The 25,515-nt window shown below is 40.0% G+C and overlaps 1 long non-coding RNA gene across 1 annotated transcript in view; it reads right to left on the reverse strand.

The window, feature by feature from the left end:
• The window catches only part of LOC122772018, a 129,343-nt gene that overhangs the window by 79,872 nt on the left and 23,956 nt on the right, over positions 1-25,515 (reverse strand). The window contains exon 2 of the long non-coding RNA XR_006360726.1: positions 4,830-4,890. This is a non-coding gene — a long non-coding RNA (uncharacterized LOC122772018). The remainder of the gene's footprint in view (positions 1-4,829; positions 4,891-25,515) is intronic.

Genomic DNA, 25,515 nt, shown 5'->3' on the forward strand with positions numbered 1-25,515 from the left:
CCTCATCACAGTCACTTATGGGGACACCCGCAAAAGCAAGATGACAATGTACCGCACTACAGCTGGAAACCATCACGCTAAAAAGTTGAGACTGTGCGACTTCCATTCTCAGCCGAACGCCCCAAACGTCTCAGTTAAGTCTTATTAATTCACGTTACAGTGTCCCAACCAATTTATCGCTTTTATTTGCCACGAAATAAAGGATTTAAAGAGACAACTCTTTCTAAACGAGAGCCTGCATTACTGTATGTGATTTAGCCTTTTAATTCATCGCTCGTGAAAACACACACACATTGGATTGATCTTATCCTCAGGACAATTTCACTTGCGTTGACTATTTGATTTGACCCGAGGCTGCAGAACATCACAGCCGCCATTTGTGACAAATGTTACAAAACACACGTTCACAACAACCCCCACCCCCGTTCACTGACCAGAGAAAACACCGAAAAGATGCAAGTATTGTATTTCCAGGATAGGAAAACTCATGAGGAGGAGGGGGAAAAAAAAACACCTAATACCAGAAACAAGACACAGATAATGATCACATTTTTGGAGGGTGGGTTTTGGGGAAAGTGATGAATGAGAATAGCCAAAAACAATTGCTTCAATGGGGAAACAGGAAATTACTAAGTATCCTCTGCCTCGTCCATTAATGTGGTTGGGACATGAACCAAGACTTCCTGAATTGACAGGAAGCCATACACATGTCTCCACTGAGTGATGGAGTGTGCACAGGAAAGGGGCGGGGCTGGTGCAGGCTTGCGGACCTGGCATGCCGAGACAAAAACATTGTGTGATGAGCGCTACTGAGTGTGTTTAGCGGCTGGGATGGCCATTCATCCACACCAGTCAGGCCTCCATGGCAGTGATTAGCATTGTCATCCTCATTTCCAGGCCCTCTATGCAGATGGCTCGCATGCTGGAGGTGCCAACATAAGAGTGGCTGTTCTCCCTCACATAATCACTCTCTGGCCTCTGCTCTCATCTGTCCTCTTTATTTCCATAAAAAGTATTCTAGGAAAATTTGTATGGCCATTTTATGTTCCTTCATTATGCCTCTGTATTATCAGGGATCGACTTGCCAGCGCCTGTTAGCTGATGAATGTTAGCGTGGTACTGGTGACGCAAATGTGGTGTTTCTTTTGAGTTACTCGTATTGGCAGGGCCAGCATTTGATCTTTTTAATCAAGTAAAATCAGTTTTATGCTGCAATATAAAAAAAAAAAAAACACATAGCTGCGGAGGATGACAGTTTAGCACAGCGGAGGCAGAGGTCTGATCCGCACACTGCCTGGGGCACTACAGGGCTGCCGTGGGCTCTTCGCAGACTCTGTAGTTCTACACAGCAATTAGACCCCACTCTGAGGCATGTGGAGAAGAAAGCACTGCAGACAAACCAGACATGACATGTCAGTTTGATACCACATTACCATGCACATATATCTGATAAACTCATTTCAGACCTCTGACAACAACCTTTGACTTCCTGTATGGCCTTGTTTTGCTCGTCTTTACTTTTTTTTTTTTTTCTTCTCCTTTAACTCCTCCTCTCTCCTCCTCTCTACTCACCCCTCCTCTCACGTCAAAGCCGAGATTATAGGCCTAATAATCAAAGCAATTCTGTATGGACTGGAGCGCTCCGGAGCATCTGTGTGTGTCAGACGCCTGACATGATACAGAGGGACAGCGCAACTATTAAATATCCATCATGCCATGCCACATCAGTTCTAATGCAATCAGAAACACATGAGTACGTCGGCTAAGTCCCCTCCCATCCACAATGATTAAAGAAGTCTTTAATTTCAGAGACAAATAAAAAATGCAGGATCACTTTATCAAAAATGTAAATGACCTGTCTCTTTGCATGACACAGCGCTGACAGAGATGGAGCTAATGTGAACGTCTGTTCGCTGTTGTGAACACAGCAGCGCGGGGGACCGCCGCGCTCTCGCACGCTGGTCATTTTCCTGTGGACCCCCGCGCTGTACGCTCTCTGCTCATCTCTTTCTTTTCATCCGACACATCTGAAGGAAAATCAAGGTCTACTGGCACACGAGTGTAGAGACAGCGACGGCTGTTATCTTGCAACTAAAAGACACTTAAGTGATGCAACGACGTCACTGCGATATTGTCGCCTGGATCAAACATGTATGTAGTTTTCAAACAGGGCAGCAGACGTTGAAATAATAGGAGACAATATTGATTTATCTTAAGTAAGTCATTCAATCTGTTATAAGTTCATACTTCGCTGTGGAGCTAAGCTCACAGAGAGCGAACAATTAATGCTTTTGAAACAATGCAATTAGCAAATTGCAAAGGCTGCAATTGAGGAAACATGCTGCGCAGCATATCTCACCCAGGGTGTATACTTTATTATTATTGATAATTCTATTTTTGATGGTAAATCATATGATGAAGCTCCATCACGTTTGCACAGTGAATATTAAACTGAGTAAACAAGTACTTCGCGTTCAGCTTTCCAGCTTTTTCAGCTTGTACTTGTCTTGCCATAGGCAGACTTGTTATTTATAGTGAATTCAACTCTGGACAATGTTCGCACACTGACAGACCTAAGGGACGTCATGTTCCGTCATTGTAAAGTCTCACTTGAAACTGCGAGTAACGCTACAACAATACGTCCCACAGGATAAAGTATGCGTTAATCATTTTTACGCGGCATAAAAGGACGTTTGAATTTGACAGTGGAGGTGGAAGGAAAGAAACGACAACACGGTGACTGTGTAGGAACCACTGGAGGATGTCAGAACGGGCTCACATCCAGCGCAGCCCACCACCTCCATTGCTCTCATGTTTATGCAGAGAAAGACTCTTTTGATTCTTCAGTGAAGCTTTTGATTTGGTGCTGAGTGTCTGCTGGCAGCCTTTCAACACTGTACTTCACATTCAGGCGTTTACTAATCAAGTTCAGGTGGGGCATGGCCTGAGCTCGAGTGTGGATGACAAACGTACGGGAGTCGGTAAAAGGATTACTTAGGAAGCCGCGTCACCTTTCTCACCGAGACAGTTTCCAATCGTCCCTTTGCTCGTCCCTCCCTCTGTCACCCCACAACCCACAACCCTTTGCTCCACATACATGTAAGCGCTGTCTCCGCCAAACAGAAGGCACTGGAAGGCTGATGAATAAATTACTTGTTTCACATATAAACAACTTTAAAGAGCATCTCTTTTTTTTTGTACAAGAGGATCAGAAAGAGCCTTGTCAACAGCTCCGAGCTGTCACGGCTGCAACTTCCGCAAAAGTTTCTGGGAGTTTTGAAAGTCGCACTTTTGACAAAAGCTTGACGAGGTGATGTCAAGTGCGGGGCTACAAATATCAATAATTTAGTATTCTTCAAAATATTCTTACAGTTCATCTAGCAAATACTCCTTACTTAGTCTTGGCATTATTTAAAAAAAAACAACATCATTAAACAGGACTTAAAAAAGACGTAGTTTTAAGACTTTTGTTGCTCATCTCAGTGTTTTCTCTACCGCAAAAAGGAAACATTTTTACATTTAAACTTCCATATATAAATAGTTTAATGTTATACATTTTAATTTTTCATGCATCACTTGAGAAGGACACGTTGCACCTAAAGTTTGCCATTTACTGTATCTGTGTGAAGCCACGCCGATACTGGAGAACGAGACGTAAAGAAGGCGCTGTGGATATTTGTTCTTATTTCTATACATTTTCACGGTAAAAACTAAAATTTAAAATATGACTCAAATAAATAATAAATGGGATGAAACGGCTGCTGGAACAAAGCTTCTTTTAGAACACTTTGTTTTACATCCTGGGTCTGCAAACGTCTGTCCAGAGGAGAGAAAATCACAATTTTGTGGCTGCAAGTCATTGTTTTGTTCATTTAGTTTGCTAACCACCGTTTCCCTGTCAATCTGTTGTCGATATTTCAAATGCCGTGAGTTTTAGAGGTGGTCGCAAATATTATCCCTGCATTTAAATACTATTGTTTAGTGAGGGGGCATCTGAGGTCAAACCCAGGGGGGGAGGCTGTCGGTGGGGGGGCAAGCTACATTAGCCTGCGCTTCACCTAGAGATCCCACAAATGATCTACTGAGCCTGTCAACTACAGGGTGGGGGTGTGGGGGGGTGTGGTTGGCGGCGGGGTAGCAAGTCAGTTAACATGACGAGGGAGCCATACAGATAAATCACAATTCACTCAGGGAGCAGTCACACTCTATGACATATTCACTGGCTGGCTCTACAGCTCATTTGATAACGCTGCTGCCACGCCATTCATTTCTCTGAAGGATGAAAGGGAGGCTGAAAATGTCATCAGCTCACTGAGGCAGCGACGCCCGCGACTCAGAATAAACAGGGAGGGAGGTGCCTCATAATTAATTAAGTCTGTTTTTTTTAACCCTGCTACAGCCAGAGAGACATCCCACTATTTTCCGGGGGTCTTTCAATTAGACATGCGTTGTAATTAAATGCTGTGTCACAGTGCTGTTGGAGCTTGCCAGATTTATGTCCCAGGATAAGTTAGTGCCATTCATTATCATGATGGATAGCACGGCGGCATAAAATGAATATTGTTAAGGTCCCTTTAGGAAAGCTGCGGCAGTTTCATAATAATAGAAATATCTCTCTTTCTTGTCGGCAGCCTCCATTCAACATCCTAAAACTGTTATATTTCAGACTCAGAGCCTTGCTGTGAAAAGGATCAGTGACCTTAATGTTAACGCAGTGGAACACAAACGTCTGGAACTTCAACAGATAATACGGAAGATGCAATGTTCAGACTCAAACAGCAACGGCGTCTCCTCTTCATACAATACGATATCAAAGACAGTGCACTCACCCATCCAGACTGAGGGGGAGAGCGGTTCAGTGTGAGGCCGCAGAGACGTCTGGAAACCTGCCTGTAAAACAGAGGTAAACCAGAGACACTCAGACTTTAGATGCACCCTCAGCTCAAACACCACACAGCACAAACAAAGCACTCAGACAAGGTTGTTCCACCCTTTGATGATGAAGTTTTTTTTCTTGTTGTTGGAAAAAATTGCACCAACAATGGCAGACATTTGGGCTTTTTTCACCATTTCCTTTCATGCTTGGATGTGTATTGCAATTCTGATTTATTGCAAGTTTCTTTTCCTCCTTAAACCAAAATTGACACATTTCCTGAGTCGCATTTCACAAATCAGACATTTATCTGAACTGAAGGAGACAGTGCTACGTAATGTGTTTGTTTTTAAGTTAACTGCTGTCGACTGCAGCTGCACCGGCTAATATTAAACTAAATACCATCAGACCAAGAAGGAAAATAGCTTTGACTAGTCAGTGTGCACTGAACTAGTGCTGTGAGAAATGATGACACATTTTGAGGGAAATTGGCAACTTCTAACTCTTGCCTTTGCAGCAAGAAGACCCGCGTTTGCGATCCAGTCACTTTCTGCATGGAGTTTGCATGTTCTCCCTGTGTGTGCATGGGTTCCTCCCACAGTCTAAATACATAAATGGATGTGATGGACTGGTGAGCTGTCCAGGGTGTGGCCCCGCCTATTGCCCCATGTCAGCTGAGATTGGCACAGCTCCCCTCACGACGCTCATGTGGAGGATAAGGCTATAGAAGATGGAGGGCAACTTGAGAATAACTCAAGACATTTAAACATTTAACTAAACCTACATACATATACACACACACATATATACATATATATATATATATATATATATATACATACACACACACACACACACATATATATATATATATATATACATAGCACATTCACACAGCTGTTGGCAGTGCTCAAAAACGTTAAGACACATCAGAGTGGTATTTTAAGCTGTTACAATTAAAGTGAACCAAAGGCAGTGATTACTTTTTCTATAATGCCTCTTTTATGTGTATCTATAATTTTGACTTGGCCAGTGGAGGTATGGATAAATAATGTCCTCTTTGCAATCAACGCACACCATGAGTAAGACGTTGCGTAGACTGGGTTAATTTAATATGTGTTCCCCCTAAGTAGGTCAAAGGAAATTTATATCGTAACATAAACATCTGATGTGGTGGTGGTAGTAATGGAGACCAGAATCTTCCCCACTCAGCCTTTTCTGTGGTACTGACTACACACTGCACTCTTTAGAGGTGAACTGGATTTTTAAGCTCACACACATTACTGCAAGTTCTTTTCTCCTGTCCATATATTTAATCCAGCCACATAGAGAGTTAACAAAAAAATTCTGTTCTCTTCTTAAGGTATATTATGGGGTGGTTGTCCACTGGTGAAAATAGCTGGGTGTCCTTTACTGCCAGTTAGTAAACTGGAAACCAAACCAAATCAGCACATTCATGTTTATTTATTCCTGAAAATGGAAAACGAAATCAGCCACTCACTCAGACTTACCACCATTTATCCCGAGTTGGGATTGGCCAATCGCAAGCAGTGATCTAAATTTGGATGAATTTTATATGATGAGCACTGCTGAAACATTTTTGTCAACAAGCTGCTGCTGCTGCTGCTGATGGGAGAATCGCAGTGATGGTATATGTTTGTTTAAAGAAGAACAAACAACTGAAGGTAACGTGTTTCCAGACATTTTTCTGTTGCTCTACGAGCCACTTCAGCTACAGCTATACTGTCCCTGGCAGGGCTGCAAATGTTGTGCATTTTCCTCGACTGATAGTTGATTCAATTATTCAACAAGTCGGACAATTGTTAATAAGTGACAGAAACGCATTAAAGGTTAATTGAGCCTAACAAAACAATGAGACCTGTGCTTGAAAAAGCCACTTGTGTTGCCCCATTGTTAACGTCAGGCTACAGAGAAACACCAATGTCACTGGAATACACAGATAAACACTTGTTGTCACTGAGGAAATGTTTTACTTGTGTTTCAGCTGTTAGATATATTTGAAAACTACTGGTTCATAAGGACCAGCACCAATCCTGCAGCAGCACTGTCCTCTGCCCGGGTCACGGTGCTATGAGCCTGTGCAGCTTAGAGGCTGCCTTATGTAGCATTTTTGTTTCTTACACTAGTGCTAGGGTTGATATGCGCCCTCTGCTGGCATAAACTCCTAGTAGACGAAATTATCCATCCACTTTCAACCACTTTATCCTCACTAAATCAAAAAAAGGGGACATTGTCATTCAACTAATAAATTCTAAATCTGTTAAATGATGTTAAAAGTTAATGAATCAATATCATCACTCATTAACATTGTCTTTCCCTTGGAAATCAAAATTTAAATGTAAGGTTTGTAAGGTTAAAATCCTTGGATTGGTACTCAACCCCAAGTGCAATCCCTGGGTGAAGATATGAGCCCAGGTTTGTGTGTTCCCGAAATGCATAAGTAAAATTGACTGCCAGTGATTGCTGTGTGTGCGCAAATAAAAGAAATTGTACTTCCAATTGTAATTCTGATGAGCTGTGACATTCTGCAAAACACACGACAACATAAGTGGGATACTTTAAGTGTGAAAAATAAAGGGTGAGGGTTCTTCCTTCAAATAAAATATTATAAAAAACAATATTAATCAAACGACTACTCTACAGCACCACTAGTGGTAAATATACCTCTAATGCAATGTGATATGCTTCCTGAACATAATACCACAATAAAACCACCTTATTAGTGTTTTCTATCCTTTTTTGTTCTCGTCATCCAACATCCTGGTTGGATTCTCAATAAAACTGCCGTACACTGTAATAGACTCAGCCGTTTGGGGTCCGCACAATTAATGTTGTTGTAATTCCCACTGTCGCGAGGGCAATGAATGTTCCATGTTTGCTTCTTTCTTTTTTTCCATTTACTTGTTTCCTACATGAAGACAGCAATTTACATGGATACATTAATGTAACTGTCATGTTCTATCCAAGAGCACTGAAGCAGAACTGCTAAAAGACAGCCAAGCCACAGCAGTGATGCTCAGGGCGCCAAAGATTGAGCAGCAATGCAGTTAATGGAATTAAGTAAAGAATTCCCCCATTCACCAAAGCAGAGACAAGAGGGGGAAACAAGACATTTACAACTGCATTTAAATAAGCCTTAGCTGGGAATAAATAAATAAAACCAGTTCAATTAGGAGTTCAAAAATCATTTATGAATTTAATGCATAGTGGGAAAGGGGGAAAAAATGGATGATATAAACTCAGCAGCAAGAGGTTGTTGTGTTAGTTCTCTCTTTGGCTCATTGTTGTCTAAACAAGTGAAGGAGACATTATGATGTCAAACACATTGCTCAGTTAAGTGTTAACACTTCAGACAACATTGCTGCTGCCGTCAGGCTCCTCGTAATGCTGTTATGGTGTAACTGCTGCACTCTGCACTCCGTCTGTGGATTATTTTTATTTCTGAGAACAAGAGGTGGCCAGGGAACTGGCGAGACAGTAAAAAGGGCTTTGGGAGACACAGCAGAGAAACAAGGTCTTGTACTTCTGTATTACATTGCTCAAGATCCACCTCATTTCCACCAGGGGATCCAACAGGAACAAGACAACATTAAATAGAAGGTCAGTGTGGTATTTTCTCCCACAACAGTTTACTTACAGCACGGACAAGGCTGTGTGCTATGACGTTAAAAAACAGCTTTATTGGTAGAAAATGTATGCAAATATAAAACTGCAGTTCCTTCTTATCGCAGTAACCTTATAATGTTGATTTCAGGATTCAAATTCATTGTAGATTTGTGTGAACAAATGTGAAAAACAAAAGGTGACTTTAACAAACAACCTAAGCCTATTTTTCACGTCTCTGCTCAAAAACTGCACACTCATAATGAAATGAAATAAAAAATAAAATATGTTTATATAGTCTTATAAGTGCTTCTCTGGATCCCCTAATTGGGGGACCTTCACGTTTAATTAATCGGCTAATGCAATGACTCTTGTATATGGTCTATGGTCCAGGGGCACTAAGGGGGGCGGGGCTTAGCCTAGTAAAAAATTATTTAAAAATATATTTTTAACTATATAACTCCACAGATCACTACTTCATACTTCAAGACTTTTTTCCACATTTTCAGCAATTATTATCCAACAGAGCCAATTTTTTCATGCCATTCAGACATTTTTGCAGGTCACAGAAGGAAAAGCACAGGTGTAAATAATCAAATTTAGCTTTGTCATTTGAACTGAACAATGCCATTATACACTAAACACCTGTGCTTTTTCCTACTAAAACATGTTTAAAATATCTGCTGTCGCAGTGTCTATGGGGACTCAAATGTAAATGTAATTAAATTGATATTTCTTTTTTAATGATCTTTCTTTGTAAAACTTTCAAACAGTTCCATAACTTCCATAACAGTTACACTTTTATCATTTTACAAAACAGACATGTTATTTTGACGAAGAGCTAAAAATAGTGATTGATAAACTGGCATTATGAATAAAGTGAGGATTACACCAATTGTCCCATAGACTTCCATTCAAACTGCAGATTCGCCCCCTAGTTGCTAATCAAACATCTCATTTCCCGCTTGGCCTCGGAAAGAGACGCAGACGACGACAGCCACCGCGCAAAGAAAAGAAAACCCATCCGTTTTTAAGGAAGAGAATTATAAGGAGGTAATTATCACTTACGGTTGAACTCCATTCATTTCTCCTCCTGCACATCCATCTATCAACAACACACAATGTGTCAGGTCTGTAATTTCTTTGTCATTAATAATTCATTATTACCTTCTTCATTAATTCATAATGGTTTTTGAGGTTTGATCCTAATTGCTTGCTATGATTTGGATTTGGATCACTGGCTGTGATCAATTAACTCACTTCTGCAAGCAATCAGTAGCTATTACGATATAAATCAGTGCAAACTGTTAACACTTGCTTTTAATGGCAGACAATGAGGGATTAAGCTTCTCTGGAGTCTCTGCGATACACTGAATATTAGAGTTGACGTGCACCGACCAGGCACAGTGTCAAAACCTCTGACAGGTGAAGTGAGTAACACCATTTATGTCATTACAATGACACCTGGGATTCACAGCTGTTACAGTTGATGTGTTGGAATCAGGAACTTTGGCCAAGTGCAACAATCTGAGGGATTCTGACACTGGACGATTTATGAACCGTGAACTGGTTCAGAGCATCTCCATAACAACAGGTTTTTATAACACTTAAAAACCAAGCTCAAGTGAGGAAAGGCGGTGAACCTGCACCTGTGCTGCCAAAGGCACGCACGGCACATTAGGGAGTAAAGGCTGGCGCTGTTTGCCAGTCCCAGAGAAAAACTACTGCAGCAAAAACATCAGTATTTCCTGAAGAGAAAAGTTAAAATTTGATCATGTGGAGAAATCTTTTTTTAATTCCTGTAGAGACTTAGACACTGTGGAGAAAAACATTTCTCAACAGTCATTGTTCTACAGCAAAAACTGAGCTGTGCTGAGTATGTTCAATAAAAAAGTGGGAATTAGTTTAAAAGAAGGGAATAAAAATGTCAACTTAATTCAACATGTTTTTTGTCTTAGAAGAAAGTTTTTCTCATGTTCAGAAATACAGAAAATATAGAAAATAATTTTGTGTCAACAAATATGTTATTAGATTTTTTATAATCATAATCCATCTAATTTCTCGATTGAACGAGAACTGTTTGGTCTGTATATGTCGATCACTGTTTACCAAACCTGGAAAATGATGATGTTCTTTTGTCTGTAAAACAAAAATATTTCGTTTTAATGATTTCTTTGTCACATGGCGCAAATAAGACGCTGACAAATCAGAGAACTTGTTTTAATTATTGAAGATGGATCAATATAGTCATCAATTCATCGAATAATTCATCAAGTGTGATACCTTATCACCCTTGTGTTCACTGTAACATGCACAGCCTTAAATGACAGACTCCTTGATACAATGTAGAGGGACAGTAAAGAAGCCTGTATCATCCAATTTAAAATGAGGCTCTTTGAACACCTCACTTAAATGTAATTTAGTGTTTTATGTGAGATGTATTCAAGATCAACTATAATAAACAAAGCTTACTTTCTCCATGAAATCCAATAAAAGTGAGTGCATGTCACAGAGCTCCTGACAGCCATGACTTCAAACGCGTACGGTTGGAGATGAATGCGCGCGTACGAGGGTGGAGGGCATGATTAGCAGCCCACTTGGCTTCTCTCCCTGTCACGTGTGCTGTATATACATAGCATCAGTCACCTCCTCATCACCTAATTAACTCCTTCACCTTTACACAACAAAGTAGCATCTACTTCAAGCTGCTCGGGCTGACTGATCTGACACAAATGCTTTATGAGTATTTGGGAATGAAAGATGATTTTTGAAGATGCAACACACATTCCTAATCGTCATCAAACGCCTCAACGGCTATTTCTTTTTTAAGATGATTAAAGCTGCTGGTGCATTTGGGAGGCTTACCTGACCCAACTGCTAGCAATTTCAAATAAAACTGCCAAGTGCAGGGTATACGTGTGAACCCCACACACACACACACACACACACAGAAACAGACGGACTGGCTAAGCTTTGTCTTCACACTTGCGTCAGTCCTGCAGCAGGTGAAACTTCAACAAATTATAGCCCGAGGCCAGCCTTTGCTGCTCAGTGTTCAATGCTGCTCGATGCCGTCTGCCTGCATTTTGAGAGAGTCCAGGTTTCTCTTATAGAGAGATTTTCCTTATTCAGCAGGTACAGCACGCGTTCCACATTATTTACCTAACACAACACTTTTTTTCGGACATTTTCTAAACATTTTTCAAAGTTCTTTTCCGATATGCTTTATATGTCGGCACTGTACATGGATTTATGGCTTTCCTGTGGTAAAGGGTACGGTCCCACACAACGGGGATACAACCTCAGTTAAGACCACAAGATGACACGTCCCACATAATAATACAACAATTCATTAATAAAAAATGTGGATTTCAACACATGAAACAATACATATACACTTCATTGATATACATTGAATCGTCTGCACAGCTCTATTGATTATACTGACATTTTTGACAAAACGTCGATTCATCCTACCTCCAAATGTTTAGTCCATTATGTCAAAATGTAAACATTTCACAGCTCCTTAGCCTTGTTTAAAAAAGAAAAATGTGCTGAATATTGTCTACCGTGTTGTATTATGTCTACTTTATCTGTCCTTTCCAGATGACTGACTTACGCTGCTTCTCTACCAAGCAGTACAGAGCAGAGTCAGGAAGTGTAAATACTGACCTGGCCTGAGCAAGAATGTGACGTGGGTCCCTGCTTCACTGACATAAAAGGAACACAAAAGGCCTTGAATCCTCTCTCTGTTGTAATGCATGGTATGTTTAAAAAAATATTGCATATTGTGATTTTCCCATAAGTGACTGAGGACAAGACTCAAGCAGAACCTAACAATAATCAATGAGAGCGAGTCGTTGACAACAGTAACTTGTACAAGCCAAGTGTATTCCATCTTCCAACAGCTATTAACAGGCTGCGTCCATGTCTGTTTATATTCTGAAGTCGTAAAATCGCGCGCGTTTCTGTGAGATCCCAAATCCCTGAAATCGTCTGACTAAACACCAAATGTGTGGTCTTGACTGGATCATCAAGTCTGTGCTTTCTCAGGATTAAAACATTGAAAAATGGGTTACAATGGGTACGTTGGGTCAGTGGTCTCCCCCACGTTTTTAAAATCAAGTCAGTACTGAAAATCCTCTAGTGTGAGTCTGCCTCACACAAACACACAAACAAAGCAAACAGCCGAGCAGAAAGACAGTCAGTGAACCAGGTGACGGCACCTGAAAAAAATCCCTGCTCAACACTAAGAAATTCAGTGTGATGAGTTTTATTCATTTAAGGTGTTTAATTGAGACAGGGAACCCGATCCGTGATGATGAAAATTAATTAATAATTAACAATTAACAGACTTCCGTGAGCCTTGACTCGCGAGGGGACACACAAAGACACCGGAAGGTGAGGTTAAAGAATTAAAGTCCTGAGCAGAAAGTCAGCATCCTCAGATTTACCGTTTATAAAACAGTATTGCTGCAGCAGTGTGCGGCTGAATATTTACAATAGGATAGAGATAAAAACAAACTAACGCTAATAGCCGATGACAGAAGTTTGCTTTGTATTATTTACATAGAACATAGGTGAGAGTGTGCATTGTGTGTGTAGGCTCGGGGGTCTTTATGGGTTATGTGGGTGATCGAGACCTGATTTCATTCTCTAAGTGTCTAGGATCTGCTTGGCATGCTCTGCATCTCTCTTTGCCCTGCTATAGGCTCTGCTGGCTATAGCTTGTGGCGCTCCCGGTGGAGTAAGCTCTTTCCACTAACAAAATGCAAAATACAAAATTAATAAAAACACCCTTTGAAACTGACAAATACGCCTCAGGCAAACTATCGGCCCGCCGGCTGCTTAAAATTTAATCAGTATTTTTTTCTTTATTTATTTATTTTCCATGGCCATGCTCATCTTTTTAATAACATGTTGCTGAGACTGTCTGTATACAAAGTTTTCCTCTGTCAAGAATTACATAGAGCCTGTCAGTTCATGGTCTCTCTCTCTCCCTCGGGGGGTTTACACAAAATAAGCAAAGCAGATTTGTGGGGGGTTTTTCTTACAACTTTAGTCCTTGTCCTCTCTCCGAAACTGTTTTTGTTTTCTTTAGTCCTCGTGTGTGTGTGTGTGTGTGTGTCACAGTGACCTCTACCTTTGAAGGGGCAGAATGATGACGTAGAAACTGACTCATGTTGTGCCGGAATTCCCTCGCATTGTGTTTGAGCCGCGAATCAAACTGAACCCGCGCTGCTGATTAAAATGGCAGAATTGTTGATGCTGGAAAAGTAACACTGAATTCCCTAATAACTCTCCCATACTGATTTAATATTCATGCGCTCATTTATAATTTAATTATATTAACACAGGGTTTGAGTGTGAGTGATGACAGACTGTCAAAGCCTCATCTAAGTGTCAATCACGCTCTCCGGCTGCATCCTGATCTTGACAGTAATAGAACAAAGAGATAATAAGCAGAGAGCTGCCAGCACATCCACTCACTGGAGTTTACCATTTTAATAGCACTATGTTTTTATTTGAGGAGCAACTGCATTGTTTCTATTTGTAGAAAGACATATACCAGTTTATTAGGTACACATGTTCAACTGCAACGTGGTCAATAGGACCTTGCTGAAGTCCAAAAACAAGCATCAGAATAAGAAAGAAAGGCTGTTGAGCAAAAACGACTTGTTGATGCCAGAGGTCAGAGGAACATGGCCAGAGTGGTTTGAAATGATAGAAAGAAACAGTAACTCAAGGAACCACAGCAACAAAAGTATGAAGATCATCTCTAAACAGCAGCAGAAGACCACACCAGGTGTCATGCCTGACACTTCTTCAATCACTTCAGACTGACCAGGTAAAGAAGATGAACCCAGACTAAGGGGTTAATGATTCTGAAGTAGAGACAGAAACTGTGCAACATCTAAATCTTACACATATCATGCCGTTTCCTACAAATTATTGTGTTACAATAGTGCATATGTCATATGACTATTTTGGACCAAATGGTCACACAAAGTCATCTAACAAATATTTTACCCCTTTTTTCTACCACAGTCCAGAAACATGAATACGTTAATTGGACGTTGTAAACTGAGGTGTAAATGTGAGAGTGAATGGTTGTGTGTGTGTGTGTGTTGGCCCTGTGATTGTGACTGGTGACCTGTCCAGGATGTGACCCCACCTATCGCCTGATGTGGAGGATAAAGTGGTATCTCTTTTATATAGTTGGATGATTTTTTTTGTTTCTTTTAAATATTGCCAAATGTTTAACATTATTTAGGTAGAGGCTTCAAATAAGCCCACTAGGCTTTCTGCCTCTTCCTGCACTGTACGTTGTAATTTTTTCTTTTAACTGTGCAAAATAAAAAAAATAAAAAATAAAAAAAATGAATAAATGAATATTCTACTGCAAGGATGAGAACCTGAAGACAACAGACTGCTACATTGGAAATAAAGTACAAACCCCGGCTCAGATGTGCGTTAACGTCTGGTTTATTGCAGCCTTTCATGATTCACTAATTGTGTTGCTTGCTCTGATTTTGATTTGAAATCAATTCAAACACTGATGCAACACTGTTCAGTTGGAATTGTGCGATCTGACAACTGAGTATTGCGTTAGTTCAGTAGGTCACAAAGTCAAGTTCAGCCAAGTTGCTTATTCTATTGTCTATCTATCTGCTGTATCGTGACTCCTCTTTTTGTTTCACTCCCACCCCAGCACGCCAAAATCACGTCAAATCAATGCCATGTGTTGTTCATTGACGCCTCCTTTGTTTTGTGCCGTCTTTGCGTGAGGTAGTGTGTCATGAACAGCTCTCGGCTCAGTCTTTCCACATATTATGTAAGTTAGAGGGCAGGGATGTCACAGACGTCACAAATCTGCATATTAGTAGACTTTGATTCGTAACTGAAAGAGAAAGGTGCACATGTTCATTTAGTCTTGTTTGACAAACCAATGTAATGGCGGCCATACGGCGTTATCTATCAGAACATTTCTTTCATCAATCTCTTCACCTCTCACTATGCGTGGTTTTACCTTGCCGAAAAAGGGATCATGAAACACACTTGGTGTCGGTGCATTAAATACAATCCAATTTACAGAATCCTAAATGGAAAAAAAAAAATCTGCTTTCACACAATCACTGAACACATTTATTTCCTTTTCAAATCTATAGTGAATAGAGATATATTTTTTATTTTTTTTTGCAGTGTGTCATGTTGAATTATACCCTGAAGGACGCCAGTCTCTTGTTCTTACACATAAGTGAATCTGAATCTGAGATAAATTCCCCTTGGCAGGTTTTTCTCCTCTGTGTAAAAAGCTTCCAGATTTGTGCTGCTGCCTCTTTCCCTTCTTACTTTCTTAGTTATTAATTAAGATCATGAGAGCCGACGCTTTCAGCCGAGCACTGGCTCAAGACAAGAAATGCTTGAACTTCTTTGCCATAAATATTAACAAGCAATATATTATGCATATTATTCTTTAAATACCACATATAACGTGTTTTTTTGTGACTAAATCTCAATTTTGCATATGCTTTTAAGTAATATACATTAAATAGTAATTACCATTAAATTGATGGCAGAGGCAGCTTTGGTACTGTCAATCATATTTGTGCAAACCCCCACTGACACTTTCTGTCTCACTTCACTTCCAGCTGCCAAGCCATCATTGTTCACGCCAGCGTCTCAGAGTGCAGCAGAATCAGCACATACTGTACTCCCCTGCACTTTCCTGTCCTTACACTTACTACGCATTATTAAGGTCATTAAATGCACTGTAGATACTTTTTCTAACCTGAATATGAAAGTACTGCAATATTCACCATGTCGGCACGATGTGGGAAGAGCTGGAAGATGACGGGGGGGGGGGTCCTTCCTGCGATGGAATTGATGGACTTGGGGGGAACGATCCGGAAACACAGCATTCAAATTATAATGACTTTTTATTTGTGCATACAGGAGCTAGTAAGATTAGATTTCTGGAATCTTCTCCAGCCATTTATCTGATAATTAATCAGCCTTAAAAAAACAAAAATGGTTGACTGTAATTTGGTAAAACCTAGATTATTAAGTTAATTCAAATTAAAGCTAATCAGTTACATTAAAACAACTTAATTACTTTAGTTTGGATGAACTCAACGGATTTGGGTGTTACTTAAGTAATGCAACCATTTTTAACACTTTATTTTCTTCTTCCAAAAGGTTTTCATGTATTTAATATAGAGTACAATCATTTAATTTTAAATATATAATTTGGACACAATTTTTTTTTTAATTTAAGCAAATTTGTGCATCATTTGTTAGAATTAAACATATTTTGTCAGATGTAAGAAAATCAGCCAAAGAAATTGACAATATATCCTGTATATACAGATCTATATATACACACATATGAGTAATTGGCTGACCTGAGCCATAGAAGAACTCATGTAGGTCATCCTCTAACTGATGCTTGCAGACTTGCTTGACAAAAAAAAAGCACTTTTGGTTCCATTTACCCACTAAAACCCTGATGCTTCGTCGAAACGTGACATGTTTCATTGGGAAGCGGAATGAACTCCATTCTCCTTCATTTGAACAGAGACATGGGAGTATTTCAAGATAGAGTGCCTTTGATGTGAGCGATTTATAAGGCTAATTATACAAACAGGATAATAACAATGGAGAATACAAGCTGCCTGTGTGTTTACCCTCCCTGTGTTTACAACACAGACAGGTCCTTGAGCCATACGAGAACACACGCACACACCAAACCATTGGTAAAAAGAAAAAAAAAAAACGCTTGGGTAATCCTCAGTTGTTCATCGAGAAGATCATAATAACAACAAACAATGAAAAATGCCTGACATCAAAGCAGGAAATGATTATGTATTTAGAAATGCGTTGAAGTTTTAAGAAAGAGGCAAAAGATTGTTGATGCACTGACTTCCTCCCGGAGTTAATTGATGTGAGTGCCACACAGCTGCAGGACAATACTTGTATTATCATGTGAGCCTCTTGCCCTTGGGTAATAGATCGTCTTGTTTGCATATTTATTGTGTATTTGCGCATTCATGCCCCGCTCGTATCTTATCACCTAAATTGGCTCATGCGTCATTATTTTCGGTGTGGGAGCTGATTGTGCCGTGGCAGTTCCACTAACAGATCAGAACAGGAAAAAAAGAGTAACTCACTTTCAGAGAGGATTCAATTTAAACGGCCTGCGATAACAAGCTTCCTTTCTCTGACATTTGTTCAAACTCCTGTACAGTCATAGAATACAAAAACCTCTGATGTTCTTCTTCAAAAAAAAAAAGTCTGGACAACGGTGTTAAATTTTTCATTTAAAACATGGATTCTTTCTACCTGTTCAAGTGAAAAAGAATGGGCACCACTGTACGGTGTCGACCTTTCATCATGCAGCCTCGCTATTAAGCATGCCTTATCACCCCATGCATTAGAAGCACATTAAATTTGGAATCACAGCACTCTTCAGGTTCAAATAATGAGCATTTAATTATTGACAGGGGATGAATATTTAACAAAGACACTGGTGGTTCACTTGGTCGGCCTCATATGGAGGAGCATTAAGGAGGACACGAGGTCCCCATGACCCAGAAACCACCACCATTCTCAATGGATTCCCACCGTCGCCACGCCACCAAGCACGATGGGTTGCAAGTGCAACAGTATGAAGGGCCTTGTTGTGAAATGTATGTATTCTCCAAACTGCAGTGACCAAAATCGACTCATTCAATGCACTGAAACTGTGCATTAGGTAAGTGCTTATATTGCGTATATAAATTCACCAAAAACAGTCAAATATCATTGAGGCACCACCAGGTTTGGCCTTAGCAGTTAGTATCTCAAAACAAGAAGGAATGACACATGAATAATCGTATACTTTTGTTGGTTAATTCAGTTTTTTTCCTTTGTGTTTGCATTGCAGGTTTACAACCTAACTATCTAACTAACACCTAACTAATTAAAACTGTTGGTAGACTCGTGTAGCTGTGGCAGACAGGTTAACTAGTGTGTGAAGGTTTATTGTGTGTACGTGTACAATAAAACTTCATAAAGAGACTCGAGTTGTATCCGCCGTACTTGTTCCGATAACCCTTTTTAGTTTATGAAGCTATAGTAGCTAGTTTAGTAAAAGTCTGGATAAAACTAATGAAACTGGTACAATACAAAAGTAGAACTGAAAATGAAATATATAGTATTTTATATACAGTATATGAATTTTACATCAGCTATATTTAAATTTGAGAGGCAGAAGAACGTTGATTCTGAACTTTGAACTGTGGAGGGCGCCGTTTAACCTCTCAGTGTGCAGCCTGCCAGATTCTATTAGAATAGAAGAAGAAGAAGAAGGGGACCCGGTGAATTTTGTGGGTTAAACCGTCTCATTTTACACAACGCATGAATTCTTTCTCCTCCTGAGTGAGCAGCCGATACAGTAACCTCCTCCGTTGGCTGCACACTTGGGAGGATCCAGACCGTGGACTGAGACACAGCTACTACGTTGGACGCGTGATGCACTGGCGACCAGTCCAGGGTGTACCCCGTATTACGCGCTATGTCGGCTGGGATTGGCACCAGCAGCCCTGTGGTAACGTGGTAGACAATGAATGAATGAATGAATGAATCCAACTGATCAGCATCTTGCAGGGATATTTCTCCATCTAACAGCTTGTCCACACTTCACGACAACAGTGTAAGATAAGAAATGCAAAACAAATCTACTGAGAAACTAGAAAATATTAGAGTATTTTTACTACATGAAGGGACATAAACACACAGTAGGAGCTTCTTGCAAATGTATTATTATGCAAACTACAAAGCATGAGTTCATGTTTTCAGTGGAGGCTACTTCAAATGTTGTTGATCGGCAAGAATGTCCCTCTCCCGCAGCACAATTTCCATCTAAATCAATGTGGTCTCAAGTCGGATGTAGTTTGTTTTCCTTGGCTACAAAGAGATCTAATGGAGGAGCCTGGTGAACTTTAACTGAATTCCTGTGTGTCAGAGAGAACTGAGGCCGACCACATTTTACTGGACGTTGTGGGTTCAGGTCCCCTCTGTACAATCACAAAATACACAGACCAACAGACAGATGGATAAAGAGGAGAGGGGAGAAATCTACAAAAAAGACAAGATCAACATCCATCCCCCAGGGAAAGAACCATTTAAGTGTGTCAGTCACCTTTTCCTCTCCTCAGCCTACATCCAATCTAATCCTGCACCGTTCTCAGATCACATCCATTGTGAAATAAAGCAGGATGAACACATGAAAATATGGGACTAATCTCTTGTGTCTATTACAGTTTCAATTTTGTCAGATATAGAGCTGCAACTAACGATTATTTTCACGATTAATCGAGTAATTGTTAGTTCCATATAAAGTCAGAAAACCGGAAATGATGTTCTCCAATGTCTTGTTTTATGGAGCAAAGAAACAACAAAAATATTTCACATTTATGAAACAATCAGAAATCTTGCTTTAATCATGAAAAAAGCTTCAAACCGATTAATCGGTTCTCAAAATAGTTGACGATTAATTTAGTACGCGGTTAATCGTTTCAGCTCTAGTCAGATATGGGTCGATGAGCCAATTTTCTTCTTTTTCGTTCATGTAATAATAAAATATAACAGTTTCACATGACAAATGACACACAAAAGCTCTGACACTTCAGTGTACTTTTATATTTTAAATAAGACATTATGTATAAACTAAATTTTAAATACTTATAGTAGTAGTTTTTGAGCATTTCACTTTTATTTACTGATTAAAGTGTTATTGTCCATTCAGTTCATGTAACAATGTATTTATGTGAAATGATTGTCACATTGTGATGTCACATGTCTTGAATCCTCCAGTCCATCTGTGTGCAAATGAACCAGTGCTTAAAATGCCATTACTTTTACAGCAGTCGGTTTGTTCTGTAAATCAGAGTTTCATCGCGTCTTCTTGTAGTGTTACTGTATATCTGTCACTCCGGCTCCTCCACTGTAGCCACGCCGGCCTACGCGCTTACCGACATGTTAATTAAATCGTTAAGATCCCATTAAAGCCTTTTATTGGGGCAAAGACATATGGGTTTGCTCCGCTATCATGAAGGTCATTTATGTCCTGTTCTAATTAACTGCGCGGCAAAAGGCAAGCCATTTTTAGCAAGCTTTGCTAAACGTGTTTTTGCAGTAAACGCTCAACATCGGTCAGTGAATCCACAACTCTGCGCTTCCACCCACCCGCCCACCTACCCCTCCTTTGTGGTTATGCTGTCTCTGTGTTGGTATAATGGTTAATTCATCCTAAACCTCACAAGCGAAACCCCCTGCAATGCTTTTGACAGCTGAGAAATGTCATTACAGGCCATAATGAAGAATGAAATCAGTTATACCATCGCCACACGCCCAAAATTTAATTAGCACCTCTGAAGGTCAGTTCAAATGGTTTCCTCGTGATGTTTTCATGTGCACACAATGTTTGATTGTAAATGCAATTCCACTTTGATTCTGTACGGGAATACGGCACAACAAAAGAAAAGTTTCTCGTGTGGGGAGGGAAACACGTGGAAAAATGTAATTAGCAATAAAGTGTTAACTGTGTAACTTATGAAAGCCCATCAACAAGCAGAGACTTAACAAAGGCAACTGATAAGACATTGAGATTGAAATGAGGTGTGGAGTAAAGCCTTTTTATCATCCAATGCCATACCTTCACACAATGCACAATTAGAGCTCACACTCTGGAGTGATACACAGGCTGAGTGTTGCATCAATTTGCAGATCATTTAGTCTTTTCACATGGATTTGGCCTCTGATAAAACAGCAGGAATCAAAGCCGGCTGAAGATGAAAATAGAGCATGACAGGGAAAAGAGTCATGCAAATGATTTTTGTTATTGCACTGTGATTTTTATGTGAATTGTAAGTGATCATTCTGCCTTTTAGTTACAGCTGTCAGCCCTCATTAATGTGCATTATAAATTGCATCAAAGTGCATAAGGCTGTGTGTGATTAATTTATACAGCTCTTTACGTAGGAGGAAAGTGTGCAGGTGTCGAGGAGCTTAATGACTTGGTTTGGGTGGCACGGCAACTCGGAATCCTCGCTCTAAACGCAGTTTGTCTTACACCAGCTCTGGCATTTGTCTTTCACTCGGCTGCAGGTTTGAGGATGAAGACGACGCGATCACAACCATCAACATCCAAGTGTACAAAACAACAGAAAAATAATAATAAAATGAAAAAACCTTCTCCATATGACAATCAGTTATGCCCTGATTAGAGTCAATAAATGATTTTGACCTCATGCCATTTCCAATCAACATATGTATGTGATAGGAATTATGTATGAAGGTGGAAAATTATTTTTTATCGTGTCATTACAGTTATAATTACCCACATAACGTGGAATGTGTATTATTCCACGTATAATTCATTAATATTTAAGTAATGGCTTCTAATCAAGGTACTCCATCACTGATGGTTTGTCATGGGGATGAATTTTGGGGCATTGAAGTCTCTTTACAAATCATCTCACTTATATACAATGAGAGTGAGCTTACAGAACATGCATCAGGATTATGTTGACATTTTTCAACTGGAATTGTAATGTATCTGCCACAAAGAGAAGAAAGTACATTGAAAGGCAAGCTTCCCTAAAGTTATATTATAATCACATTAATGTACATTCTGCGTTTATATATACATATAGATATGTATATATAAATACATAAATGATAGAAGTGTTCATTTTGATTCCAGCAGAGGGCAGCCATGCATTGGTAGCACGGACATTTAAGTTATTTATTTAGCTAAAATTATGATTATCTGTTGCCACGATGAACTGTCAATCAGTGGAGGAGCGCGGAATTCAACGGCAGGATGTGTTGCGCGATGTTTACGACCAGCCACATCATCAACATCCACTGAATAAAGAGTTTGATATATTGTTAGATTTTTTACATTTTCACAGCCTGTGTAAAAACCACGCACACACAATATTGGACATTATTATACAACCTTTAAGCTTGTGTAATGTAACAATGTTCATTGAGTTGGGGGAAATATTTGATTATCAAAACATTTTTTTTTTGGAAATCATTTTCCAATGTCAATAATCACAGTGTTAGTTTGGAAAAGTGATTGAGCTTTAACTCAAGACACCATTAAAATATGAACCGCAATAATCTCATGCAAGGATAAGAATGTATATGGGCAACACGTACAGTATGTTTAAATAATGTTCAATTAATCAACTAAATGGCAATCAGTTAAGCCCTAAAATGTTATCTAAAATGAATCTGCTGTCCTCTCCCCTCTTATTCTTCCCTGTGAATGAGCGCCACTCTATTTAATCCCACATTTTCTGACATTTAGATGTAAACAACGGGGAGCGTAGCAGGTCAAAACAAAGCAGCAGTTTATTTTTTTTTAATGGGTCTTTGTCAGAGGAGAAGAAACGGATTAGCTCTGAAATGATACTTTGAAGCACTGGAAATTTGTAATGAAAAATTTAAGCTACAAGCGAGCAGGATGAGAAGGATTTTTTTTTTTGGGGGTTAAGCGTAGTGATTCATTGGACTCTGCATATATTAGGGGCTGTAATTCAAAGGTTGTGCTGTGTGTTTTTGTAATTTCAGCTTTTATAAATATTTTTGCTTTGATATACTGATTGTCCTGTGGCAGGCCAGCGTGAGAGTGGAAGGGAGGGCGAGGGAGAACGAGCAGCCTCCTGGCTCTAATGAGAAGGTCACAGCTCTCTAATTATCACAGGCAACTCGGTAACATCCTTCAAAAGAGTCGCTGAATGCACCCGTTTCAGACAATGCAACGAAAACAACTGTCTGCAGTCGCACGTATGTACGCAAACACGGGCATCGACAAACAAAATTACTTATTAAAGCCAGGATGAAGCATAAATTATTTATGCGCCTACTCAATCCTCGCACACAAGAATCAAAACTATACAAATGATAACTAATGAAGTTGTTTTAGTTTAATGCGAATGTAAAAGACTGTACGCTACTGAAATAAATAAATAAATAAATAAATAATGAGTAAACTGATGTGGAAAATTAAATACGAGCATTGTATCGCACGTCCTCTTGCTTCATTACTATTATATAATACTAAGTAGAGACAAAAGTACATATCTCTTTCTCAAAATATATTGTACCGCCTTGAGCATTTGTGTCGCGGTGAAAGATAGTGATTATCATTCATATACAAAGTGAAACGAGCATGAAAAATAGAATGCAAGATTCATTATTAATGACACGTTTGACACTTTAAACAAAAAAAAAAAACAACTCCTTAATGTGCAGCATGAGAGGGAGAAGAGAGGGGAATTATGCAGCTATTTTGACTGATTTGTCAGAAGGATGATGTACTGTTCACGAGGGCCCTCATGCAAGAGTAGGCCTATAATAAATAAATAACAAAAGCAGGAAATGAGTAGCACATGGATGGGGTCTCAACGATCTGGTGGCTTCCCAGTAAACTGTCTGTGAATTCATCTAATTAAGAAACCCACAGTATGACTCAGTGTGCTGTCACTGAAGCTAATGCTCCTTCAATAGTTTGTAGCGGCGTCGAGTCTTGAGAAATGAGCTAAATAAGAAGTTTGCATTTTTTTGGAAGACGGGCATTGATTATTAAAAACAAAAGGAACGAACGACTTGGAATGTACCACTGGCAATTATAATAAAGGAATTGGGAATATCTTTCTTAGGTAAATCCATTTAACTGCTCATTAATGCAAATATCTGATCTGATGGGGTTTGGTTTTCACAGAATGATCTAAAAAAACAGGAGTTCTCTAGGAAAACAAGACTCATTGATGCTGGAGGTTAGAGGAGAAGATGATAGAAAGGATAGACCACAAACCAAACCAGGCACCACCTACGGTGTACCTAATAAAGTGACAGTTAAGTGTATATGGCCATTTTTAAGATGAAAAACCAAAGTAGACCCCTTTTTTTCCTCTGTGTCGGCAGCAGTCGAGCTTCCACTTGACATGTTTTGGCTTACACGGGAGACTATTTTCAATTTTCTGGCCATTTCAGAATAAAAACTTACAACCCGTGGCTCAGAAGTACAATCATAACGTAAGACATCTCCATCAATTTTCCACTCTACTTCAGTTGGCTTTAACAAGTCCTGATGGAGAGTACAGTACAGTCTGGAGATAAAACGCTTCTTTTCTCCCCTTGCTTCTGCCTCACTTCTCCTCCTGCCTTATCAATCGACCACCCGTCCTGTGTGCTTGCGACCTCTAATGGATTTCACATGACAACAAGCTTGGTCTAGACAAGAGCACAGGCCCTCACTAACCTGACAACCATTAGCCTGTGAGAAAGGGAGGACGGGGGGGAGGACGGGGGGAGAGGTTCTCTTGGTGTCCTGTAACTGATGTGTCGTGCACTGAGCCACGTCCCCCGGGTCGGACGGGGATGTATCCACTCTGACAAGCGTCTCGCTCCTTTCTCTGTGTCCCGACGAGCCTATTATCATGAGGTCCTGTGAATGTTGTGCATCGGGGAAGTGGCACATAAAAGAATGATCAGGCAAAGCTTTCAGACAGAAGTCGTGGGCTCTTTGTTGAACAAAATGGAAATGCAGCAACGCGGGCCACACCTGTTGAGCGTCCTTGTGGGGACCCAGGCACTCACACTCGGCATTATGTGCCTTATTATTTATATGTGGCTGTCAGCTAATAATGCATGGCTCTCTCATTGGAGCACTTTCTGCCATCTTTGAAAGTCACGGCAAGGGGCACCCATGGTTTTTGAGACATCGGGGGGTCTCACCAGGGTTTTGTCTGAACAAGTCATTCCCACTTCTGCTGATATAATGCATCCGTGCTGCCGTGAGTGCAGGGACGTCGTCTTTATCTCCCTTCACTGATTTACTTCTGTCTCTGTCGTCTTCAGTTCTGCTTAGTGCATTAGCCTAAGAGGTCACTGTTGAGCTGATGAGTTTGAGGTATGGGGGAACGATGGAAGCAAAAGGAAACCCAGTTCACTCACAGCTT

The sequence above is a fragment of the Solea senegalensis genome, linkage group LG7 (assembly GCF_019176455.1).
Source record: "Solea senegalensis isolate Sse05_10M linkage group LG7, IFAPA_SoseM_1, whole genome shotgun sequence".
NCBI lineage: Eukaryota > Metazoa > Chordata > Actinopteri > Pleuronectiformes > Soleidae > Solea > Solea senegalensis.